Consider the following 24,965-nt stretch of genomic DNA (forward strand, 5'->3'; position numbering starts at 1 on the left):
GTCTAGTCTAGGTAGGATCATTGTGTTGTTTGGTAGTCTAGTCTAGGTAGGATCATTGTATTGTTGTTTGGTAGTCTAGGTAGGATCATTGTGTTGTTTGGTAGTCTAGTCTAGGTAGGATCATTGTATTGTTGTTTGGTAGTCTAGTCTAGGTAGGATCATTGTATTGTTGTTTGGTAGTCTAGTCTAGGTAGGATCATTGTATTGTTGTTTGGTAGTCTAGGTAGGATCATTGTGTTGTTGTTTGGTAGTCTAGTCTAGATAGGATCATTGTATTGTTGTTTGGTAGTCTAGTCTAGGTAGGATCATTGTGTTGTTGTTTGGTAGTCTAGTCTAGGTAGGATCATTGTGTTGTTTGGTAGTCTAGTCTAGGTAGGATCATTGTATTGTTGTTTGGTAGTCTAGTCTAGGTAGGATCATTGTATTGTTGTTTGGTAGTCTAGTCTAGGTAGGATCATTGTATTGTTGTTTGGTAGTCTAGGTAGGATCATTGTGTTGTTGTTTGGTAGTCTAGTCTAGGTAGGATCATTGTGTTGTTGTTTGGTAGTCTAGTCTAGGTAGGATCATTGTATTGTTGTTTGGTAGTCTAGGTAGGATCATTGTATTGTTGTTTGGTAGTCTAGGTAGGATCATTGTATTGTTGTTTGGTAGTCTAGTCTAGGTAGGATCATTGTGTTGTTGTTTGGTAGTCTAGTCTAGGTAGGATCATTGTATTGTTGTTTGGTAGTCTAGGTAGGATCATTGTATTGTTGTTTGGTAGTCTAGGTAGGATCATTGTATTGTTGTTTGGTAGTCTAGTCTAGGTAGGATCATTGTGTTGTTGTTTGGTAGTCTAGTCTAGGTAGGATCATTGTGTTGTTGTTTGGTAGTCTAGTCTAGGTAGGATCATTGTGTTGTTGTTTGGTAGTCTAGTCTAGGTAGGATCATTGTATTGTTGTTTGGTAGTCTAGTCTAGGTAGGATCATTGTGTTGTTGTTTGGTAGTCTAGTCTAGGTAGGATCATTGTATTGTTGTTTGGTAGTCTAGTCTAGGTAGGATCATTGTATTGTTGTTTGGTAGTCTAGTCTAGGTAGGATCATTGTGTTGTTGTTTGGTAGTCTAGTCTAGGTAGGATCATTGTATTGTTGTTTGGTAGTCTAGTCTAGGTAGGATCATTGTATTGTTTGGTAGTCTAGTCTAGGTAGGATCATTGTGTTGTTGTTTGGTAGTCTAGGTAGGATCATTGTATTGTTGTTTGGTAGTCTAGTCTAGGTAGGATCATTGTATTGTTGTTTGGTAGTCTAGTCTAGGTAGGATCATTGTATTGTTGTTTGGTAGTCTAGGTAGGATCATTGTATTGTTGTTTGGTAGTCTAGTCTAGGTAGGATCATTGTGTTGTTTGGTAGTCTAGTCTAGGTAGGATCATTGTGTTGTTGTTTGGTAGTCTAGTCTAGGTAGGATCATTGTGTTGTTGTTTGGTAGTCTAGTCTAGGTAGGATCATTGTGTTGTTGTTTGGTAGTCTAGTCTAGGTAGGATCATTGTGTTGTTGTTTGGTAGTCTAGTCTAGGTAGGATCATTGTGTTGTTGTTTGGTAGTCTAGTCTAGGTAGGATCATTGTATTGTTGTTTGGTAGTCTAGTCTAGGTAGGATCATTGTGTTGTTGTTTGGTAGTCTAGGTAGGATCATTGTATTGTTGTTTGGTAGTCTAGTCTAGGTAGGATCATTGTGTTGTTGTTTGGTAGTCTAGTCTAGGTAGGATCATTGTGTTGTTGTTTGGTAGTCTAGGTAGGATCATTGTATTGTTGTTTGGTAGTCTAGTCTAGGTAGGATCATTGTGTTGTTGTTTGGTAGTCTAGTCTAGGTAGGATCATTGTGTTGTTGTTTGGTAGTCTAGTCTAGGTAGGATCATTGTATTGTTGTTTGGTAGTCTAGTCTAGGTAGGATCATTGTGTTGTTGTTTGGTAGTCTAGTCTAGGTAGGATCATTGTATTGTTGTTTGGTAGTCTAGTCTAGGTAGGATCATTGTATTGTTGTTTGGTAGTCTAGTCTAGGTAGGATCATTGTGTTGTTGTTTGGTAGTATAGTCTAGGTAGGATCGTCCCTAAACAAGATCATTGGGGGGCTTTTTAAACTGTGTGTCTCATGTTCTTTCTTGCGCAATGATGCACCTGGTCTCTCTGCTGCCTATCAGCTATTCCTATTTGTTCATGTGAATTCATATTGAAAATGTGTGCAGCTTTGACTGATTTTATGGGTGGTATGATTGCTAATTAGCCTATTACAGATCTGGACAAACAATCCACATACCACTATTGTCACTATGAATGGTGGATTTAGGGCAGGATAGACAGTTAGACTGGTAGACTATACTGACCTGTGGTAGGTAGACTATACTGACCTGTGGTAGGTAGACTATACTGACCTGTGCTAGGTAGACTATATTAACCTGTGGTAGGTAGACTATATTAACCTGTGGTAGGTAGACTATACTGACCTGTGGTAGGTAGACTATACTGACCTGTGCTAGGTAGACTATACTGACCTGTGCTAGGTAGACTATATTGACCTGTGCTAGGTAGACTATACTGACCTGTGGTAGGTAGACTATACTGACCTGTGGTAGGTAGACTATATTGACCTGTGGTAGGTAGACTATATTGACCTGTGGTAGGTAGACTATACTGACCTGTGGTAGGTAGACTATACTGACCTGTGGTAGGTAGACTATACTGACCTGTGGTAGGTAGACTATACTGACCTGTGGTAGGTAGACTATACTGACCTGTGGTAGGTAGACTATACTGACCTGTGGTATAGTAAAAGTTAGTGTGTGTAAAAGCGTAGTGCACAATGGAAGTACCAAAACACCTTGATATAGGGGAGGCGCATACAAGATGAGGAGGACATTTAGCTAGCATGGAAGACATTATAAAGTAAACCTGCAAAAAACTAATTTTATCCAGAGATACAACACACTACTCTCCCCTGTGGCCAATAAAAAAACACACAACCCTCCCCAAAGCAACTAAAAGGTTTGACAACCCTTCCCAAAGCAACTAAAAGGTTTGACAACCCTCCCCAAAGCAACTAAAAGGTTTGACAACCCTTCCCAAAGCAACTAAAAGGTTTGACAACCCTCCCCAAAGCAACTAAAAGGTTTGACAACCCTCCCCAAAGCAACTAAAAGGTTTGACAACCCTACCCAAAGCAACTAAAAGGTTTGACAACCCTTCCCAAAGCAACTAAAAGGTTTGACAACCCTCCCCAAAGCAACTAAAAGGTTTGACAACCCTCCCCAAAGCAACTAAAAGGTTTGACAACCCTTCCCAAAGCAACTAAAAGGTTTGACAACCCTCCCCAAAGCAAATAAAAGGTTTGACAACCCTCCCCAAAGCAACTAAAAGGTTTGACAACCCTCCCCAAAGCAACTAAAAGGTTTGACAACCCTCCCCAAAGCAACTAAAAGGTTTGACAACCCTCCCCAAAGCAACTAAAAGGTTTGACAACCCTCCCCAAAGCAACTAAAAGGTTTGACAACCCTCCCCAAAGCAACTAAACAAGTTTGATAACCCTCCCCTATTTTGGACCCCCCAATAAATTGTGATGTATCCCTAACATGTTAGTGAAGGAAATTAAGAAATGTATTAAAATGCTGGAAGTGAATGCTGGAATGAAACTAACTATGCAAATGAGCGAGAGCTGTGTACATTAAGGAAATAGATGCCTGGCTCAAGTAGAAGCCTGTCTGTAATAAAGCATTTGTTGTGTTCAGTTATTTACCGGTAATCAAATAAAACGCCCAAACTAATTGAAGTTTTACGGTAGGCCAGGCCTCACTAACTATAGTAGCACAGCACACCTTGATCTGTTGTCTCTCGATCCGTCCCTTAGTCTGTGCCAACAGACCTTGGCTTAATTTTGATACAATTGTGTTGCATGACTTTTTCAGTGGTGCTGGGTCAGGATGGCTGGAGTGTAACTTACACCAAGAATAGAATCTGTGTCTTGAAGGGGTCTTCAGTGGAGCTGTCCTGCTCTTACACATATCCCAGTGGTCATAAAGTCACAACAGCCTTCTGGTTCACTGAATTGGGGACTGGTGTAGAACCTGACAGTCTAGGTCAGGACCCAGAGTATTCAGGTCGTCTGGAGTATCATGGAGACAAGAAGAATGGTCAAAGCCTGAAAATAACAGACCTGGGAGAGAGTGACTCTGCTGAGTACAAGTTCAGATTTATGACAAATCAGGGAAATATATGGGCAGTCCTGGAGTCACTCTGTCTGTCACAGGTACAGTAACATTCAATATAGTTAAACTGTTGAATTCCATTTAGTTCAGGACAATTGTCTTGGTTTGTATTTATGTCTGTATAACATATTATTTCTTCCATCTTTGTATTAGAGTGATAAGTCAGTGATAAAGGGATTTACAGTGATATTGTTTTTTCTCCAGGTCTTCAGGTGAAGTTGACTGTTGGATTTTGGTATAATACACTGACCTGTAGCACCACCTGTACTCTGACTGACAACCCCACCTACATCTGGTACAAGAACGGACACAAAGTAAAGGAGGACACTTCCAGCCTGTACTCAGACTCCTTTAGTGATACAGACAGGTACTCCTGTGCTGTAAAAGGCCATGAGGATCTCCACTCTCTTGCAGTGTGTGAGTGTGGACTTTTAAATACAATTTTCTTACAAATAAAATGTTGTTTCCGGTTGTGAGATGATTATAATTTTATTTGCTGTTAATGTGCCGTCCACTTCTGCTTTAGTTCCATATCTTCGTAGGGCTTCAAGATTGTATATCAAATTCATAAGATATATTCATGTTTGTGGGTGAATTTACTTCTACCAGATGCCTTTTATGAAGACCTTTACTCAATATGTTGACACATTGAACACCCTTTCATTTTTATTTATTTTTAAAGTTTAAAAACTACAACGCTGAAAGAGTAGTCACTTCCTGGTTACTTTCACAGCATATCATTATGGTTTTCACTACTAATTGTTTTCCTACTTTATTAACAACATGAGTGTATACTGGTAGGTATTGCAATGAAATATTTATGTAAGGTGTTTTGTTGTCTTTTTGTATTTCAGGTAAGAACTGTTGGATTGTGACTTACACCCATCAGAGTATCTGTGCCTTGAAGGGGTCAACAGTGGACATATCCTGCTCTTACACATATCCCATTGATCATGAGATCAAAACAACTTTCTGGTTTACTAAATGGGAGTCTGATATGGATCCTGAAGATCTGAGCTCAGTGCCAGGATATGAGGGTCATATAGAGTACCTTGGGGATAAGAAGAGTGAGGGTACCCTGAGAATCACAGACCTGAGATTGAGTGACTCTGCTGAGTACAGATTCAGATTGATAACATCTGGAGAAAAGTTTGCTGGCTCACCTGTCTCCCTGACTGTCACAGGTAATCTGTCACACATCTGTTACGGTGACCATATTACCACCACACAGCCAGTCATGAGTCATGAGGCCTGTCAAATTCCGCGTGACCGTTTAGTCACGATAATTAGCCTTCTCCAAGCTCAGATGCTTCTGATGGTCGTTAGTAGCCTTTCTAACTGCCTGGTACTCAGCAATATTTTGTCCCTCTAATAACTCTGACATCAATGCAAATGTGATCGAAAATCTAACCAAACATGAGCTCATGTTGTGCAACATTTCTATAGGCTGTACAATTGCGTGAGAAAACTGAGTGATGGCCTCTATTGAAAAGAGGAGGATCCCATCAGCTTTCTATAGGCTAGGCCTACTATACTGTATTTATTACTCAACTTTCCAAATGTATATAGTGTCAAAAGACACATGCAGGTGTCTGTAATCATGACCGGGTGTGGCCTGATATCATTGGTCAACTCTCATATATTAAAATAGCATACAAAAAACATAAATGGATAGCGTACAGTCATAGATACAATTTGGCCACATAAGCCCACAAACATAATAATAATAATACATATAATAATACACATAATAATCACAAGAATGGCTTCAGATCAAAGTCCACATTGAGACTGAAGGGAGCAAGGGTCTTTAAATTAAATTAAAGATCCAGGCAGCCTCTCGTTTTAACAATAAATTGTTGAGGTCACCCCCTCTCCTAGGGAGGGTGACATGTTCGATGCCAATATAACGCAGAGACGAGTTTTTGCACCTAATGGTGCTACGATACTTATTATTCACAATTTTTACCACAAGGACAAGTTATAAGATAAATAACTGCCTTAGTGGAGCACGTGATAACACCTTTGATTGGGATCTGTTTCCCTTACACTTGTAGTTTCCATCCATTAGGGGCGCAAATAGACGTGGTGCAGGGATATCTTGGGGTGGTAAATCAGAGTTTACCAATTGATCTCTGAGGTTTCTGCCCCATGAGAATACGACCAAGGGAAGGTCCTAAAACACATTACCGATACTATCAATGGATCTTAGAATGTGCCAATGTTTGAACGATTCCCTTAATTTGTTCAGTGCACCTTGAAAAAGGTCATGTCTCGTTATGTTTTGAATTTTCTCAATGACTGTATTAATGGGACCATTTTTGTACCCCCTCTCCTTGAATGTTCTCTGCGTCTCAGCCATATTTCTGTCTTTTTTTTTTTTACAAACTCTTTTGATTCGACAGAATTGGCTGAAGAGCAAACTGTTTTTCAAGGGAACAAACTTTTACGATCAGTAGGTTTTCTGTAAAGATCAGTGCATAGAACATTATCTTCAAACAAGATCAGAAGATCAATAAAACTGAAGTGATGGCTATTTAACAGTCTGATGGCCTTGAGAGAGAAGTAGTTTTTCTGTCTCTTGGTCCTAGCTTTGACCAACCTGTACTGACCTCAGCTTCTGGATGATAGCGGGGTGAACAGGCTGTGGCTCGGGTGGTTGAAGATCTTTATGGCCTTCCTGTGACATCAGGTGCTGTTGTTGTCCTTGAGGGCAGGCAGTGTGCCCCCGGTGATGCATTTGGCAGACCGCACCACCCCCTGGAGAGCCCTGCAGTTGCAGGCGGAGCAGTTGCTGTACCAGGCAGTGATACAGCCTGACAAGATGCTATTACTATAATTACCTTATTAAGGGCAGTCATTGGGAAGGTGCCTTTTGGCAAACTCCAAGCGGGCTGTCATGTGCCTTTTACTGAAGAGTGGCTTCTGTCTGGCCACTTTACCATAAAGGCCTTATTGGTGGAGTGCTGCAGAGATGGTTGTCCTTCTGGAAGGATCTCCCATCTCCACAGAGGAACTCTGGAGCTCTGTCAGAGGGACCATCGGGTTCTTGGTCACCTCCCTGACCAAGGCCCTTCTCCCCCGATTGATCACTTTGGCCAGACGACCAGCTCTAGGAAGTGTCTTGGTGGATCCAAACTTCTTCCATTTAAGAATGATGGCAGCCATTGTGTTCTTGGGGACCTTCAATGCTGCAGAATTGTTTTGGTACCCTTCCCCAGATTTGTGCCTCGACACAATCCTGTCTCGGAGCTCGACGTGCAATTCCGTCGACCTCGTGTCTTGGTTTTTGCTCTGACATGCACTGTCAACTGTGGGACCTTATATAGACAGGTGTGTGCCTTTCCAAATCGTTTCAAGTCAATTGAATTACCACAGGTGTACCACAATCAAGTTGTAAAAACATATCAAGGATGATTAATGGAAACAGGATGCACCTCAGCTCAATTTCGAGTCTCATTTCAAAGGGTCTGAATACTTATGTAAATAAATGTATTTTTTTAATTCATTTGTAAAAAAAAAAATCTAAAAACCTGTTTTTGCTTTGTCATTATGGGGTATTGTGTGAAGATTGATGAGGGAAACAATTATTTGAATACATTTTAGAATAAGGCTGTAACATAACAAAATGTGGAAAAAGTCAAGGGGTCTGAATACTTTTCGAATGCACTGGATAGGAGGACAATATTAATTGTTTTATTTTTACTCTAGATGTTGTGTTGGAGATGGTTCCTACATCTGTGTCAGAGAGTGAGTGTCACACTGACATGTAGAACCAAATGTACACTGGACCCAATCGCAGCATTTATTTGGTATAAGAATGGACAACCTATACCAAACAGCAACACCTACTCTCTTGTCTATAGCCTATTCTCAGTCAGCAGTGAGGATACAGGCAGATACTCCTGTGCTGTAGAAGGCCATGAGGATCTCCCCTCTGCTGAAGAGACTCTCACGGTCAGATGTAAGTTTAAACCTTTAGTTTGGTATTATAACATTGTATTGACAGACATTAGCTCCACATGATACTTGAATTGATCATCCTCAATAAAAGGGTGAATCTAAGAGTAATTGTGTGGAGGTGTACAGTTGAAGTCGGCCGTTTACATACACTTAGGTTGGAGTCATTAAAACTTGCTTTTCAACCACTCCACAAATGTCTTGTTAAAACCTCTTTGGGCTGCAATCCCGTTAACGGGATGATATGACAACAGCCAGTGAAAGTGCAGGGCGCCAAATTCAAAACAACAGAAATCTCATAATTTAAAATTCCTCAAACATACATGTATGTAATACCGTTTTAAACGGTAATCTTGTTGTTAATCCCACCACAGTGTCCGATTTTCAAATATGCTTTTCAGCAAAAGCACCACAAACGATTATGTTAGGTCACCACCAAGACACCACCAAGCCACCACCAAGCCATTTTTCCAGTCAAAGAGAGGAGTCACAAAAATCACAAATTGAGATAAAATTATTCACTAACCTTTGATGATCTTCATCAGATGACACTCATAGGACTTCATGTTACACAATACATGTATGTTTTGTTTGATAAAGTTCATATTTATATCCAAAAAAGAGTTTACATTGGCGTGTTACGTTCACTAGTTCCAAAAACATCCAGTGATTTTGCATAGCCACATCGATTCAACAGAAATACTCATCATAAATGTAGATAATACAAGTTATATACATGGAATTATAGATATACTTGTCCTTAATGCAACCGCTGTGTCAGATAAAAAAAAAAAGAAAGAAAAAGCAAACCATGCAATAATCTGAGACGGCGCTCAGAAATATAATGCAATTAGCCGCCATTTTGGAGTCAACAGAAACCAGAAATTACATGATACATTTTCCCTTACCTTTGATGATCTTCATCAGAATGCACTCCCAGGAATCCCAGGTCCACAATAAATGCTTGATTTGTTCGATAATGTCTGTTATTTATGTCCAATCAGCTACTTTTGTTAGCGCGTTTGGTACACTTATCCAAACGCTGGTGCTGGTCGACCATTTCTTCGGAAAAAACTTCTAAAAGTTATATTACAGGTCGAAGAAACATTTCAAACTAAGTACAGAATCAATCATTAGGATGTTTTTATCATAAATCGTCAATAAAGTTCCAATCGGAGAATTCCTTTGTGTCTTGAGGAGGAACGGAACACAGGAAGATATCATGTGCTATGCTCGTGACCAGGAAATGGCTCTCTGCCAGTAAGCTGACTCATTCCCCTCTTATTCAGTCCCACAACACAGTAGAAGCCTCATTCAAGCTTATATAGACAGCTGACATCTAGTGGAAGCCCTAGGAAGAATATCCCAATGTGATTTCAATAGGGAATGGGTTGAAAATATACCAACCTCAGATTTCTCACTTCCTGTTTGTATTTCTTCTCAGGTTTTTGCCTGCCATATGAGTTCTGTTATACTCACAGACATCATTCAAACAGTTTTAGAAACGTCAGAGTGTTTTCTATCCAATACTAATTTGCATATATTAGCAACTGAGACTGAGGAGCAGGCCGTTTACTCTGGGCACCTCTCGGAACCTTTCATCCAAGCTACTCTCTTGGCAGGCATCTCTAAATGACATTTTTCCTATTTTGTTGCCTTACAACCTGGAATTAAAATATATATATATTTTTTTTTACCCCTTTTTTTCCCCAATTTTGTGGTATCCAATTGTTTTTAGTAGCTACTATCTTGTCTCATCGCTACAACTCCCGTACGGGCTCGGTAGAGACAAAGGTTGAAAGTCATGCGTCCTCCGACACACAACCCAACCAAGCCGCACTGCTTCTTAACACAGCGCCATCCAACCCGGAAGCCAGCCGCACCAATGTGTCGGAGGAAACACCATGCACCTGGCAACCTTGGTTAGTGCGCACTGCGCCCGGCCCGCCACAGGATTCGCGATGAGACAAGGATTTCTCTACCGGCCAAACCCTCCTAACCCGGACGACGCTAGGCCAATTGTGCATCGCCCCACGGACCTCCCGGTCGCGGCCGGTTACAACAGAGCCTGGGCGCGAATCCAGAGTCTCTGGTGGCACAGCTGGCGCTGCAGTACAGCGCCCTTAACCACTGCGCCACCCGGTAGGCTATTAAAATATATTTTGGGGGGGTTTGTAAATTTTGATTTACACAACATGCCTACCACTTTGAAGATGCAAAATATTTTCCTTGTGAAACAAACAAGAAATAATTTAAAAAAACTGAAAACTTGAGCGTGCATAACTATTCACACATGCCTTTTGGTGAACACCAAACTTGTTTGCTTATTTTTTTCTTTAAGCAATGGCTTTTTTCAGTCCACTCTTCCCAAAAACCCAGCTCTGTGGAGTGTACAGCTTAAAGTGGTCCTATGGACAGATACTCCAATCACCGCTTTGGAGCTTTGCAGCTCCTTCTAGGTTATCTTTGGTCTCTTTGTTGCCTCTCTGATTAATGCCCTCCTTGCCTGGTCTGTGAGTTTTGGTGGGCAACCCTCTCTTGGCAGGTTTGTTGTGGTGCCATATTCCTTCCATTTGTTAATAATAGATTTAATGGTGCTTCATGGGATGTTCAAAGTTTATGATTTTTTTTACAACCCAACCCTGATCTGTACTTCTCCACAACTTTGTCCCTGACCTGTTTGGAGAGCTCTTTGGTAGTCATAGTGCCGCTTGCTTGGTGGTACCCCTTGCTTAGTGGTGTTGCAGACTCTGGGGCCTTCCAGAACAGGTGTATATATACTGAGATCATGTGACAAATCATCTGACACTTAGATTGAACTAATTATGTGACTTCTGAAGGTAATTGGCTGCACCAGATATTATTTAGGGGCTTCATAGCAAAGGGGGTGAATACATTTGCACGCACCACTTTTCCGTTTGAATTTCTTTTTAATATCTTTAAACAAGTAATTTTTTTCATTTCACTTCACCAATTTTGACTATTTTTGACGAAAAACCATTTAAATTACAGGTTGTAATGCAACAAATTAGGAAAACGCCAAGGGGGGTGAATACTTTTTCAAGGCACTGTATAGTTTTGGCAAGTCTATTAGGACATCTACTTTGTGCATGACACAAGTACGTTTTCAAACAATTGTTTATAGACCGATTATTTCACTTATAATTCACTGTATCACAATTCCAGTGGGTCAAAAGATTACATACACTAAGTTGACTGTGCCTTTAAACAGCTTGGAAAATTACACAATTTCAGATGTCCTGGCTTTAGAAGCTTCCGATAGGCTAATTGACATCATTTGAGTCAATTGGAGGTGTACCTGTGGATGTATTTCAAGGCCTACCTTCAAACTCAGTGCCTCTTTGCTTGACATCATGGGAAAATCAAAAGAAATCAGCCAAGACCTCAGAAAAAGATTGTAGACCTCCACAAGTTTGGTTAATCCTTGGGAGCAATTTCCAAACGCCTGAAGGTACCACGTTCATCTGTACAAACAATAGTATTCAAGTATAAACACCATGGGACCACGCAGCCTTCATACCGCTCAGGAAGCAGATGCGTTCTGTCTCCTAGAGATTAACGTACTTTGGTGTGAAAAGTGCAAATCAATCCCAGAACAACAGCAAAGTTAAAATGTGATGTGAAGATGCTGGAGGAAACGGGTACAAAAGTATCTATATCCACAATAAAACGAGTCCTATATCGACATGACCTGAAAGGCAGCTCAATAAGGAAGAAGCCACTGCTCCTTAAACCGCCATAAAAAAAGCGAGACTACGGTTTGCAACTGCACATGGGGACAAAGATCATACTTTTTGGAGAAATGTCCTCTGGTCTAATGAAACAAAAACAACTGTTTGGCCATAATGACCATCGTTATGAATGGGCCAAAATTCATCCAACTTATTGTGGGAAGCTAGTGGAATGCTACCCGAAATGTTTGACCCTGTAAGGGCGTTCGTCTGTAGGAGGAAGAGAAGCGGACCAAAGCGCAGCGTGGTGGTTATTCATGTTTTAATAAATCACTACACATGAACAAACTAACAAAAACAAGAAATGTGAAAACGCAAAACAGTCCTATCCTGTGACAACAAACAGTGACAGGAACAGTCACCCACAAACACACAGTGAAACCCAGGCTACCTAAGTATGATTCTCAATCAGAGACAACTAATGACACCTGCCTCTGATTGAGAACCATACTAGGCCGAAACATAGAAATACCCAAATCATAGAAAACAAACAGACTGCCCACCCAACTCACGCCCTGACCATACAAACTACATACAAAACAAAGGAAATAGAGGTCAGAACGTGACAGTACCCCCCCCCCCAAAGGTGCGGACTCCGGCCGCAAAACCTTGACCTATAGGGGAGGGTCTGGGTGGGCGTCTGTCCGCGGTGGCGGCTCTGGCGCGGGACGCGGACCCCACTTCACCATTGTCTTAGTCCGCCTTATTGTCCGCCTCCCTGGCTTACTCACCATGGCCACCCCTCTCAATGACCCCAATGGACAGAGGGGCTGCTCGGGACAGAGGGGCAGCTCGGGACAGAGGTGAAGCAGCTGCTCGGGACAGAGGGACAACTGCTCGGGACAGAGGGGCGATAGCAGCTCGGGACAGAGGGGCGATAGCAGCTCGGGACAGAGGGGCGATAGCAGCTCGGGACAGAGGGGCGATAGCTGCTCGGGACAGAGGGGCGATAGCTGCTCGGGACAGAGGGGCGATAGCTGCTCGGGACAGAGGGGCGATAGCTGCTCGGGACAGAGGGGCGATAGCTGCTCGGGACAGAGGGGCGATAGCTGCTCGGGACAGAGGGGCGATTTGCTGCTCGGGACAGAGGGGCGATAGCTGCTCGGGACAGAGGGGCGATAGCTGCTCGGGACAGAGGGGCGGCAGCTGCTCGGGACAGAGGGGCGGCAGCTGCTCGGGACAGAGGGGCGACAGCTGCTCTGGACAGAGGGGCAGCTGCTCGGGCGGCCCCTGGCTGACTGACGGCACTGGCGGCCCCTGGCTTACTGGCGGCCCCTGGCTGACTGGCGGCACTGGCGGCCCCTGGCTGACTGGCGGCCCCTGGCTGACGGGCGGCACTGGCGGCCCCTGGCTGACGGGCGGCACTGGCGGCTCCTGGCAGACGGGCGGCGCTGGGCAGACGGGCGGCGCTGGGCAGACGGGCGGCACTGGCGGCGCTGGGCAGACGGGCGGCACTGGCGGCGCTGGGCAGACGGGCGGCACTGGCGGCGCTGGGCAGACGGGCGGCACTGGCGGCGCTGGGCAGACGGGCGGCACTGGTGGCGCTGGAGAGGAGGAAGGTTCTGGAAGCGCTGGGCAGACGGGCGGCACTGGCGGCGCTGGGCAGACGGGCGGCACTGGCGGCGCTGGGCAGACGGGCGGCACTGGCGGCGCTGGGCAGACGGGCGGCACTGGCGGCGCTGGGCAGACGGGCGGCACTGGTGGCGCTGGAGAGGAGGAAGGTTCTGGAAGCGCTGGGCAGACGGGCGGCACTGGCGGCGCTGGGCAGACGGGCGGCACTGGCGGCGCTGGGCAGACGGGCGGCACTGGCGGCGCTGGGCAGACGGGCGGCACTGGCGGCGCTGGGCAGACGGGCGGCACTGGCGGCGCTGGGCAGACGGGCGGCGCTGGGCAGACGGGCGGCACTGGCGGCGCTGGGCAGACGGGCGGCACTGGCGGCGCTGGGCAGACGGGCGGCACTGGCGGCGCTGGAGAGGAGGAAGGCTCTGGAACCGCCGGACTGACGGGCGGCACTGGCGAGGAGGAAGGCTCTGGTAGCGCCGGAGAGGCGGGAGACTCCGGCAGCGCTGGAGAGGAGAGAGCCCCTGCAAGGATGGGCCGGAGAGACAGCCTGGTACGGGGAGCTGCCACCGGAGGGCTGGTGCGTGGAGGTGGTGACGGATAGACCGGACCGTGAAGGCGTACTGGAGATCTTAAGAGCAGGGCTGGCACCAACCGCCCTGGCTGGATCTTCACCCTAGCCCGGCAGATGTGGGGGGCTGGGATGTAGCGCACCGGGCTAAGCACGCGTACTGGGGACACCGTGCGCACAACTGCATAACACGGTGCCTGACTGACGGCACTGGCGGCCCCTGGCTTACTGGCGGCCCCTGGCTGACTGGCGGCACTGGCGGCCCCTGGCTGACTGGCGGCCCCTGGCTGACGGGCGGCACTGGCGGCCCCTGGCTGACGGGCGGCACTGGCGGCTCCTGGCAGACGGGCGGCGCTGGGCAGACGGGCGGCTCTGGGCAGACGGGCGGCACTGGCGGCGCTGGGCAGACGGGCGGCACTGGCGGCGCTGGGCAGACGGGCGGCACTGGCGGCGCTGGGCAGACGGGCGGCACTGGCGGCGCTGGGCAGACGGGCGGCACTGGCGGCGCTGGGCAGACGGGCGGCACTGGCGGCGCTGGAGAGGAGGAAGGTTCTGGAAGCGCTGGGCAGACGGGCGGCACTGGCGGCGCTGGGCAGACGGGCGGCACTGGCGGCGCTGGGCAGACGGGCGGCACTGGCGGCGCTGGGCAGACGGGCGGCACTGGCGGCGCTGGGCAGACGGGCGGCACTGGCGGCGCTGGGCAGACGGGCGGCGCTGGGCAGACGGGCGGCACTGGCGGCGCTGGGCAGACGGGCGGCACTGGCGGCGCTGGAGAGGAGGAAGGCTCTGGAACCGCCGGACTGACGGGCGGCACTGGCGAGGAGGAAGGCTCTGGTAGCGCCGGAGAGGCGGGAGACTCCGGCAGCGCTGGAGAGGAGAGAGCCCCTGCAAGGATGGGCCGGAGAGACAGCCTGGTACGGGGAGCTGCCACCGGAGGGCTGGTGCGTGGAGGTGGTGACGGATAGACCGGACCGTGAAGGCGTACTGGAGATCTTGAGAGCAGGGCTGGCACCAACCGCCCTGGCTGGATCTTCACCCTAGCCCGGCAGATGTGGGGGGCTGGGATGTAGCGCACCGGGCTAAGCACGCGTACTGGGGACACCGTGCGCACAACTGCATAACACGGTGCCTGACCAGCACCACGCCCGCCACAGTTAGCACTGCTAGGAGCACTGTAGTGCTGAGATGGCACAGGACGTGCAAGGCTAGGGAGATGCACAGGAGGCCTGGTGCGTGAGGCTGGCACAGTCTTCACCAGACCCCTCGCTCGTACCTCAGGATGCGTATGGAGAGCTGACCCCGGTGCCATTAAATCCCTGACACGCTCCGTCGGGCGAATGTCGTGCCTCATGCACCAAACCAGCAAGTCCCTCATATCACTCTCCTCCAATTTCCCCATTAACTCCTTCACAGTCTCTGCTTCGCTCACCTCCAACACCAGCTCTGGTTCTGAGCTCCTCCTTGGCTCCTCACGATAAACGGGGGGAGTTGGCTCAGGTCTGACTCCTGACTCTGCCACACTCCCCCTGTGCCCCCCCCCAAGAAATTTTTGGGGGTGACTCTCGGGCTTCCGTCCGCGCCGCCGTGCTTGCTTCTCAGAATGCCGCCTCTCTGCTTTTGCTGCCTCCAGCTCGGCCTTGGGGCGGCAATATTCTCCTGGCTTAGCCCAGGGTCCTCTCCCGTCGAGGATTTCCTCCCATGTCCAGAATTCCTTACTACGTATCTCCTGCTGCCGCTGTTGCTTCTCCTGCTGCTCCTGCCTGTTGACACGCTGCTTGGTCCTGTTGTGGTGGGTGATTCTGTAAGGGCGTTCGTCTGTAGGAGGAAGAGAAGCGGACCAAAGCGCAGCGTGGTGGTTATTCATGTTTTAATAAATCACTACACATGAACAAACTAACAAAAACAAGAAATGTGAAAACGCAAAACAGTCCTATCCTGTGACAACAAACACAGTGACAGGAACAATCACCCACAAACACACAGTGAAACCCAGGCTACCTAAGTATGATTCTCAATCAGAGACAACTAATGACACCTGCCTCTGATTGAGAACCATACTAGGCCGAAACATAGAAATACCCAAATCATAGAAAACAAACATAGACTGCCCACCCAACTCACGCCCTGACCATACAAACTACATACAAAACAAAGGAAATAGAGGTCAGAACGTGACAGACCCAAGTTAAAGAATATAAAAGCAATGCTACCAAATGCTAATTGAGTGTATGTAAACTTCTGACTCACTGGGAATGTGATGAAAGAAATAAAAGCTGAAATAAATCACTCTCTCTACAATTATTCTGACATTTCACATTCTTAAAATAGTAGTTATCCTAACTGACCTACAACAGGGAATTGTTACTAGGATTAAATGTCATGAATTGTGAAAAACTGAGTTTAAATTTATTTGGCTAAGGTGTATGTGAAGTTCCGACTTCAACTGTACATTTGTGGAAAGTTAATATAATATTTAACTGACCTCATTTGTACTTTTACTATATCAAATGTCTTTTACACCAGATGGACCAAAGAACACCTCAGTGTCAGTCAGTCCCTCTGGTGAAATAGTGGAGGGCAGTTCAGTGACTCTGACCTGCAGCAGTGATGCCAACCCACCTGCGGACAAATACACCTGGTACAAGAAGAACGTAGCCTCACCAAAAGCATCAGGACAGAGTTACAGCATCACTAACATCATCTCTGAGGACAGAGGAGAATACTACTGTGAAGCTAGAAACATTAAAGGGACAGAGACTTCCATCCCTGTCCATATTAATGTCATGTGTAAGTATGTCATGTTTTGTCTATTTCGGGTGCTCTGTGATATGACTGATTTAACAGATATATGTTCTAACCTATTGACACTTCAACCCCTGATCCTGCAGCAGTGTTTCCCTGGGTTCCTGTAATGGGGGTGGGGGCTGTCCTGACTGCTGGAGTTCTTCTAGTCACCATCTACTGCACTCTGAAGAGGTGAGTCTTTCATTGAGATATACTGCATTAGTAACACATCAACCTCCACTAGAGGTCAGCTCTGTTCCTCTTTACAGGAGATCCACAGGAGGAAGTGATGCCACAACAGACACACAGGTGATTATATCAGTTACACCTCCACCTTCACACCTGGTGACATTAATCTACTGTATCATGACAGTCTCTTTCACACTATTTTCACTTTTACTATGTTCTCTCTCCATTTCCCGCTCTCTCCAGAGTGTCCACCATGACCCTAACAGTGACACGTACACAGGTCTGAACGTGAAGACCAGTTCAACTGACTACGACACTCTGGCTGTAAGTCTCTTATTATGTGTTTGTGTTTAGAGAAAATGATAGAGGTGTCTCAAAGTGCTCATGCATTTCCCCTCCCTCCCTCCCTCCCTCCCTCCCTCACACCCTCCCCCCCTCACACCCTCCCTCTCTCACTCTCTCTACAGAGTGTCCATCCTGACCCTAACAGTGACATGTGCACATCTCTGAAGAAGAATATCAGGTCACCAGAGTTACACCCTGGTAGTAGGTGTGTGTGTGTGTTTGTGTTTGTTCCTAAACATTTTATGAAGTGGTGTATAAAGTGCTCCTTCAGTGTGCCTTTGTTCAGAATGTGAGAGACTCACCCAGTGACACATCCCCCTCAAATAGATACTAAGCCACCATAGAACCTGGACTGAAGAGAACCACCACAGAACCTGGATTGAAGACAACCACCACAGAACCTTGCATTAAAATAATCTATGCAGAACTTGGGCCTAGGTTTTCCAGACAATGAACTTTAACTTCTCCGCAAACATTGAAGTTGAATGTTTTTTCCTTGTAACGTTAATTATATATATTGAAGATAAATAAGATGGATTATACTTCTACTCTTTTACAGACGGGCGGCACTGGCGGCGCTGGGCAGACGGGCGGCACTGGCGGCGCTGGGCAGACGGGCGGCACTGGCGGCGCTGGGCAGACGGGCGGCACTGGCGGCGCTGGGCAGACGGGCGGCGCTGGGCAGACGGGCGGCACTGGCGGCGCTGGGCAGACGGGCGGCACTGGCGGCGCTGGAGAGGAGGAAGGCTCTGGAACCGCCGGACTGACGGGCGGCACTGGCGAGGAGGAAGGCTCTGGTAGCGCCGGAGAGGCGGGAGACTCCGGCAGCGCTGGAGAGGAGAGAGCCCCTGCAAGGATGGGCCGGAGAGACAGCCTGGTACGGGGAGCTGCCACCGGAGGGCTGGTGCGTGGAGGTGGTGACGGATAGACCGGACCGTGAAGGCGTACTGGAGATCTTGAGAGCAGGGCTGGCACCAACCGCCCTGGCTGGATCTTCACCCTAGCCCGGCAGATGTGGGGGGCTGGGATGTAGCGCACCGGGCTAAGCACGCGTACTGGGGACACCGTGCGCACAACTGCATAACACGGTGCCTGACCAGCACCACGCCCGCCACAGTTAGCACTGCTAGGAGCACTGTAGTGCTGAGATGGCACAGGACGTGCAAGGCTAGGGAGATGCACAGGAGGCCTGGTGCGTGAGGCTGGCACAGTCTTCACCAGACCCCTCGCTCGTACCTCAGGATGCGTATGGAGAGCTGACCCCGGTGCCATTAAATCCCTGACACGCTCCGTCGGGCGAATGTCGTGCCTCATGCACCAAACCAGCAAGTCCCTCATATCACTCTCCTCCAATTTCCCCATTAACTCCTTCACAGTCTCTGCTTCGCTCACCTCCAACACCAGCTCTGGTTCTGAGCTCCTCCTTGGCTCCTCACGATAAACGGGGGGAGTTGGCTCAGGTCTGACTCCTGACTCTGCCACACTCCCCCTGTGCCCCCCCCCAAGAAATTTTTGGGGGTGACTCTCGGGCTTCCGTCCGCGCCGCCGTGCTTGCTTCTCAGAATGCCGCCTCTCTGCTTTTGCTGCCTCCAGCTCGGCCTTGGGGCGGCAATATTCTCCTGGCTTAGCCCAGGGTCCTCTCCCGTCGAGGATTTCCTCCCATGTCCAGAATTCCTTACTACGTATCTCCTGCTGCCGCTGTTGCTTCTCCTGCTGCTCCTGCCTGTTGACACGCTGCTTGGTCCTGTTGTGGTGGGTGATTCTGTAAGGGCGTTCGTCTGTAGGAGGAAGAGAAGCGGACCAAAGCGCAGCGTGGTGGTTATTCATGTTTTAATAAATCACTACACATGAACAAACTAACAAAAACAAGAAATGTGAAAACGCAAAACAGTCCTATCCTGTGACAACAAACACAGTGACAGGAACAATCACCCACAAACACACAGTGAAACCCAGGCTACCTAAGTATGATTCTCAATCAGAGACAACTAATGACACCTGCCTCTGATTGAGAACCATACTAGGCCGAAACATAGAAATACCCAAATCATAGAAAACAAACATAGACTGCCCACCCAACTCACGCCCTGACCATACAAACTACATACAAAACAAAGGAAATAGAGGTCAGAACGTGACAGACCCAAGTTAAAGAATATAAAAGCAATGCTACCAAATGCTAATTGAGTGTATGTAAACTTCTGACTCACTGGGAATGTGATGAAAGAAATAAAAGCTGAAATAAATCACTCTCTCTACAATTATTCTGACATTTCACATTCTTAAAATAGTAGTTATCCTAACTGACCTACAACAGGGAATTGTTACTAGGATTAAATGTCATGAATTGTGAAAAACTGAGTTTAAATTTATTTGGCTAAGGTGTATGTGAAGTTCCGACTTCAACTGTACATTTGTGGAAAGTTAATATAATATTTAACTGACCTCATTTGTACTTTTACTATATCAAATGTCTTTTACACCAGATGGACCAAAGAACACCTCAGTGTCAGTCAGTCCCTCTGGTGAAATAGTGGAGGGCAGTTCAGTGACTCTGACCTGCAGCAGTGATGCCAACCCACCTGCGGACAAATACACCTGGTACAAGAAGAACGTAGCCTCACCAAAAGCATCAGGACAGAGTTACAGCATCACTAACATCATCTCTGAGGACAGAGGAGAATACTACTGTGAAGCTAGAAACATTAAAGGGACAGAGACTTCCATCCCTGTCCATATTAATGTCATGTGTAAGTATGTCATGTTTTGTCTATTTCGGGTGCTCTGTGATATGACTGATTTAACAGATATATGTTCTAACCTATTGACACTTCAACCCCTGATCCTGCAGCAGTGTTTCCCTGGGTTCCTGTAATGGGGGTGGGGGCTGTCCTGACTGCTGGAGTTCTTCTAGTCACCATCTACTGCACTCTGAAGAGGTGAGTCTTTCATTGAGATATACTGCATTAGTAACACATCAACCTCCACTAGAGGTCAGCTCTGTTCCTCTTTACAGGAGATCCACAGGAGGAAGTGATGCCACAACAGACACACAGGTGATTATATCAGTTACACCTCCACCTTCACACCTGGTGACATTAATCTACTGTATCATGACAGTCTCTTTCACACTATTTTCACTTTTACTATGTTCTCTCTCCATTTCCCGCTCTCTCCAGAGTGTCCACCATGACCCTAACAGTGACACGTACACAGGTCTGAACGTGAAGACCAGTTCAACTGACTACGACACTCTGGCTGTAAGTCTCTTATTATGTGTTTGTGTTTAGAGAAAATGATAGAGGTGTCTCAAAGTGCTCATGCATTTCCCCTCCCTCCCTCCCTCCCTCCCTCCCTCCCTCCCTCCCTCCCTCCCTCACACCCTCCCCCCCTCACACCCTCCCTCTCTCACTCTCTCTACAGAGTGTCCATCCTGACCCTAACAGTGACATGTGCACATCTCTGAAGAAGAATATCAGGTCACCAGAGTTACACCCTGGTAGTAGGTGTGTGTGTGTGTGTTTGTGTTTGTTCCTAAACATTTTATGAAGTGGTGTATAAAGTGCTCCTTCAGTGTGCCTTTGTTCAGAATGTGAGAGACTCACCCAGTGACACATCCCCCTCAAATAGATACTAAGCCACCATAGAACCTGGACTGAAGAGAACCACCACAGAACCTGGATTGAAGACAACCACCACAGAACCTTGCATTCAAATAATCTATGCAGAACTTGGGCCTAGGTTTTCCAGACAATGAACTTTAACTTCTCCGCAAACATTGAAGTTTAATGTTTTTTCCTTGTAACGTTAATTATATATATTGAAGATAAATAAGATGGATTATACTTCTACTCTTTTACAATGGGACATTTCCCCATTGTAAAATATCTATAATATTGAAAACAGCTTTTAACATGTTTTGCTTTCGCACCTAGTTGCTCCTGATGTGTTAATTGACTGACTTTGTATTGCTGTCAGACATTATTGTGCCATGGCATTTATGAATATTAATATCACAATCACACTTGATTTCTGGTGACATTTTTTATGATTATTTCCAATACAGTGTGATTCAGTGTAAACTATGCATTTTGTTGTGAATTAGCTCAAAGTTTAAGACAATAAAATGTTTTAAACTTTAAAGCAATAAAATGTTGCTTTAAATATTACAGCCTAGTCTGTCTTTATCATCTGTTAACTTGAAAATCTTAAAAAGATGAATTTATACAAGTATCCCACAATACAGTAGAGTAGAGCACCCCGCCCTCCATTTGGCAAATCTGACCATAATTATATCCTCCTGATTCCTGCATACAAGAAAAAACTAAAGCAGGAAGTACCCAGGACTCGCTCAATACGAAGTGGTCAGATGACGTGGATGCTACGCTACAGGACCTTTTTTTCTAGCACAGACTGGAACATGTTCCGGGATTCATCAAATGGCATTGAGGAATATACCACCTCAGTTATTGTCTTCATCAATCAGTGCATCGACGACGTTGTCCCCACAGTGACCGTACCTACATATCCCAACCAGAAGCCATGGATTACAGGCAACATCTGCATTGTGCTAAAGGCTAGAGTGCACAATAATGAACTTGAAAATGTATGAATAAACCAATTTGGCACATTTGGGCAGTCTTGATACAACATCTTGAACAGATGTGCAATGGTTCATTGGATCAGTCTACAGTCTACTTTGCACATACACTGCGGCCATCTTGTGGCCAAAGTCTAAATTGTGCTTGGGCTGGAATAATACATCATGTCTTTTCTCTTGCATTTCAATAATGATTGTACAAAGAAAATACCAAAAAACTGATTTTTATTTCTTTGTATCTTTTACCAAATCTAATGTTATATTTGCCTACATTCATTTCACATTTCCACAAACTTCAAAGTGTTTCCTTTCAAATGGTATCAAGAATATGCATATCCTTGCTTCAGGTCCTGAGCTACAGGCAGTTAAATGTGGGTATGTAATTTTAGGCGAAAATTGAAAAAAAGGGGTTCGGTCCTTAAGAAGTGGAGGGTGTAGTACAGGCTTTTATGCACAACGCAACTCAGCATGCCTGGATACAGATGAATCATGTATTGTGTGGTTACGGTACAACAAAACCCAGAGGACTTTGCTTTTAAGGCTATGACACTCACAGCCATGATAAAAATGTCATCATAACACATGGGCTCTCATGCAATATTGCTTAAATATATCATGGCTGTTAGCCAATCAGCTTTCAGGGCTCAAACCGTCCAGTTATTACTACAAAATATACTACAGAATAATGACATGTTTGTCAGTACCGTTGACAGAGTACACAGTTGTTTCCGAATCCTCGCTTTGCCTGATGGCCATTGAAGTTGAACAAGGACATCAGGCCATTGCTTAACCTTGCATCAGGCCATTGCTTAACCTTGCATCAGGCCATTGCTTAACCTTGCAATCTATGTCAAGAGACTTTGTTTGAAACACCGGAAGTTATGCAGTAAACACTGTCTCAGTGTCACGCCCTGACCTTAGAGAGACGTTTTATTTCTCTATTTGGTTAGGTTATTTGGTTAAATTATTACAGCATATCATCTTAAATAGAGAGACGTAGACAGACATGCAACAGACATGCAACACCTCACACACATTACATACATAGTGCAATAGACTTACAGACAGACAGTATTCACATAGACAACCATATAGCACAATACAACACAATATGAGCCTGGTTCATTTTCAGTAATGAGGCCCTGTACCCCATTTACAGTTTCTACTTAAATGTATCAGGTGGAGTTATTCACCAGCTATAGAGTGAGTTGTTGTTTATGTTTCTAAGACTGCAGGGTGGGAGATGCAACAATGTCCTTGAGAACAGCAGGAAGTGTGTTGGTGGTCTTTCTCTGGTCTGTAGCAGGTATGATCTCATTCATAATGTTTTAGTAATGTTATCTTAATGTTATTCTGTGTGTTCAGTGACATCGTCTGTTAGGGGCTTCTTATTTTCTGGAATAGTTGTCTTTTACACCTCACTGAGTAACACTTAGGTCCTTTCTGTGGTTTCCATTCACACTCAGCAAGTAGAGTACGGCAACAAAGTGTGGACAAATGCTGTTAGTGTGAGGAAATGGGTCTGTAATGTATAATCACTATAATGTGTACAGTAACATTCAATATAGTTAAACTGTTGAATTCCATTTAGTTCTGGAAAATTTTCTTGGTTTATGTCTGTATAACATAGGATTTCTTTCTTATTTGTATTAGAGTGTTAAGTCAGTGATAAAGGGATTTACAGTGATATTGTTTTTCTCCAGGTCTTCAGGTGAAGGTAACTGGTGGACATCAGGATAAGACACTGACCTGTAGCACCACCTGTACTCTGACTGGTAACCCCACCTACATCTGGTACAAGAACGGACAACATCTAGATGAGAGCACCTCCTCCCAGTACAAAGACCCAGTCTCCAGTAACTATGAAGACAGCTACTCCTGTGCTGTAAAAGGCCATGAGGATCTCCTCTCTCCTGCAGTGTGTGAGTGTTTCTTTAATTCAGAATTGTATATACTGTATAACTTCTGTGTCATTTGACAACTATTAGCATTTCTATAAAGAACTAAGACAAGGTCCTCATGGCATGTCATTATATTACAGGTGTTCAGGGTCAGAGCTGCATCAGAGTGTTTTACACCAGGAAGAGAATATGTGCCCTGAAGGGGTCAACAGTGGACATATCCTGTACTTATGACAGTGGTTATGATATCGTCACATCATCACTCTGGTTTGTGTCACGTCCTGACCTTAGTTCCTTTTTTATGTCTCTCTTTTAGTTTGGTCAGGGCGTGAGTTGGGGTGGGCATTCTGTTTTGTTCTGTGTGTTATATTTCTATGTGTTTGGCCTGGTATGGTTCCCAATCAGAGGCAGCAGTCAATCGTTGTCTCTGATTGAGAACCATACTTAGGCAGCCTGCTTTCCCACTATGGGTTGTGGGTAGTTGTTTTCCGTTTCAGTGTTTGCACCATACGGGACTGTTTAGATTTTCATTACGTTCCTTCACGTTGTTATTTTCTATTTTTGGTGTTCTGAGATAATAAATTATCATGGACACTTACAACGCTGCATTTTGGTCCGATCCTTCCTACTCCTCATCAGACGAAGAAGAAGTTCGATACAGTATGCTGAAGAGAAGGAGAGAGGTCGCTCCACCCTGAGAATCTCAGATCTGAGAGAGGAGGACTCAGCTGAGTATAGCTTCACTTTTAAAACTCACAACTTTGAATGGGGTCATAGTTTCCCAGGAACAACTCTGTCTGTCACAGGTAATACTACCCTGTATGATACAACTGTAAATCATAATGAATTACAGGAGAAAATATATTAACCATTCTGTTAACACAGAGGTGTATGTGGTTTTATACATATTGTTTCAGGTCTGCAGGTGAAGGTGACTCCTGCTGCAGAGGGACAGAAGACACTGACCTGTATCACCACCTGTACTCTGACTGACAACCCCACCTACATCTGGTACAAGAACGGACAACGTCTAGATGAGCCCACTTCCCAACAATACTCTGTCAATAGTTATTA

At 45.8% G+C, this 24,965-nt stretch overlaps 1 long non-coding RNA gene and 1 pseudogene across 2 annotated transcripts; both read left to right on the forward strand.

Moving 5' to 3' along the window:
• The first annotated feature begins 3,866 nt into the window (after positions 1-3,866).
• On the forward strand, positions 3,867-17,948 carry LOC110485588 (sialoadhesin-like; annotated as a pseudogene). Its single transcript, XR_016485455.1, has 9 exons — positions 3,867-4,270; positions 4,434-4,646; positions 5,084-5,420; positions 7,955-8,193; positions 16,596-16,859; positions 16,961-17,048; positions 17,126-17,165; positions 17,289-17,369; positions 17,513-17,948. The product of XR_016485455.1 is annotated as a sialoadhesin-like (transcript).
• Positions 17,949-20,309: 2,361 nt separating this feature from the next.
• Positions 20,310-21,559, forward strand: LOC149978750 (uncharacterized). The gene is made up of 4 exons (XR_016485720.1): positions 20,310-20,329; positions 20,407-20,446; positions 20,570-20,650; positions 20,814-21,559. It is a non-coding gene; the product is annotated as an uncharacterized LOC149978750 (long non-coding RNA).
• Positions 21,560-24,965: the final 3,406 nt, after the last annotated feature.

The sequence above is a fragment of the Oncorhynchus mykiss genome, chromosome 13, assembly GCF_057628025.1.
Source record: "Oncorhynchus mykiss isolate SJ-2025 chromosome 13, ASM5762802v1, whole genome shotgun sequence".
Lineage (NCBI taxonomy): Eukaryota > Metazoa > Chordata > Actinopteri > Salmoniformes > Salmonidae > Oncorhynchus > Oncorhynchus mykiss.